The sequence below is a fragment of the Cupressus sempervirens genome, chromosome 6, assembly GCF_028749045.1.
Source record: "Cupressus sempervirens isolate cs-2001-9-10 chromosome 6, ASM2874904v1, whole genome shotgun sequence".
In the NCBI taxonomy this organism is placed as follows: Eukaryota; Viridiplantae; Streptophyta; class Pinopsida; order Cupressales; family Cupressaceae; genus Cupressus; species Cupressus sempervirens.
The window spans coordinates 592,937,670-592,939,696 of record NC_143123.1 but is presented as its reverse complement, the minus strand read 5'-3'; the positions used below and the strand labels follow the sequence as shown (position 1 = coordinate 592,939,696).

The following is a 2,027-nucleotide window of genomic DNA, read 5'->3' as shown; positions in this document are numbered from 1 at the left end:
CATCTATATCATCAAAGACAACAACATTATCATTTGCCAAAGAAAGATCATTCTAAGGTGAGCAATCCATCCCATCCCCTTCCTTGGAAACTTTTCGAATTGTATAATGATGGTCTGAAACCCCCAACCACTAAGAAGGTGATTTCTTTGATCTAACCTTATCAAAGGAACACTACACAGTGAGATGGCTAGTCTTGTGACATTTCCTGCATCTAAAAGGAATACCCTCATAATCAAGATTCTAGGTCCAAGAACCATTTAGAGAAGCCAAAGTAATTAGTTCAGGGAGACCCTTAGAAACATCAACCTCCATAAGAATGCAAGCATAACTCATCTTAAACACATCAAAAGACTCGATATCAACCATTTGGAAATCCACAATGACCTCCCCCATGGACTCCAATATTGAATCCAGCCAAAAGTGAAGGGGAAGATTAGGAAATCTTACCCATAAAGGTATCTTACTAAAGGATTCAGTAGCCATATCAAATCTCTAATACTAAGGTTTGACCATCAAGGGGAACCTCTCCTACCAAAAGAAATAAATGTTACACAAAATGGTTTTCTTGTCTACAACATTTGCAAATTTCACAATAAAAAAACCCCTTGCCCTAGGGTAAATCTGAACTATATTAGTTATGATTGGTTCCCAATGTTTGGAAATCCAAGCATGTAAATCCAAAAGAGAGGGCCAAAAACCCCTAAAATGAAAAATACTAGCAGTAGAAGAGTAATCCTCCACATTTTTGGAAATCTCATCAATAGTTTTTGAATCAAGATTAACCACAATGGGGCTACTTATAGAGACGGGCATAGCCGAACAAAATCCCCCTCTCCCAACAGAGGTAGGACCACCAAGACCTACCTCAAAAGAAAACAAGTCTACATAAGAGATCGCGAACCTCCCTGCAGTAACCCAAGACCTAGAGATGGTTTTCTGAGATAGCCCAGAATACCCACCAAGGGACGCAGCAACAAGTAAAGGACTTCTCATGAGAAGCACACCCAAAAATGACATTCACATCAATAGGAGGACAGTGGGTGGGAACATCCACATTTTGAAACAGATCTTGGGTGGGAGCAGTGAGAGCATGAGCGGAAGCTATTCTCATTTGAAAAGGGGTGCACCTAGCTTCTACAGTAGTGCAATATAGAAGTGATGTTTGACGAATCTAGTAGTAAGCTACTAGTGTGATCCTTCTCCCTCAAGAAATTAATTCAATATCGTGTGGCTCATTGAACCACGTATCATATATTGAACTGATAAGAATAGATGTGTTGATGTTATGATGTGTCAATGATCTTGTAATTATGTGTTGATGTTTGCTACATAAAACATACATTTGTATTCAATGACCTAACACTTTGTTCATTTATAAAAGACCATAGTAATTAATTTTTAATAATTCATGTTCTATTTACTAGATAATGATTAATTGAAGTCAACTAGCTTGGCATTTTTATTATTATTATTTTTAAAGCTAGCTCAAAACCACACACATTTTAAATCAAATGTAAAACTATAAGTGCAAGTTTCAACTGGGATAAGAAAAATGAAAATTAACCCTCACTCTTAAGAATGTGTTGAAGTTCACCAAGCATGAGGTTTAGTCTCTTGAAGCTCATTTAGTACTGGAAGACATGTCACACTAGATTAATGTGGGGCCCATTTGCTGTTGCACCAAAAGCCATGACTGTTAGTAAACATGGAACACTACATAATTAACCATTTGTGGGTAGGGGAGTGCGTTGCATCACCCAACAATCTCCTCCTCGACACGCATACCAAGTGCTTACGCGGGTCGGGAAGGCACCGAGGAGATTTGAACCCATGACCAGGCCAAAACTAGGCTCTGATACCAATTGTGGGGCCCATTTGCCATTGCACCAAAAGCCATGACTATTAATGAACATGAAACACCACATAATTAACCACCTGTGGACAAGGGAGCGCGTCACATCACCCAACAATTAATTAGTCACATGTAGTTTATAGAGGGTGCTATATAGTCTTAAAAAAGCTATAA

The 2,027-nt window shown here is 38.6% G+C and overlaps 1 pseudogene; it reads right to left on the bottom strand.

The window, feature by feature from the left end:
* Positions 1-1,117: 1,117 nt before the first annotated feature.
* LOC149553643 (U2 spliceosomal RNA) lies at positions 1,118-1,293 on the bottom strand (annotated as a pseudogene).
* Positions 1,294-2,027: the final 734 nt, after the last annotated feature.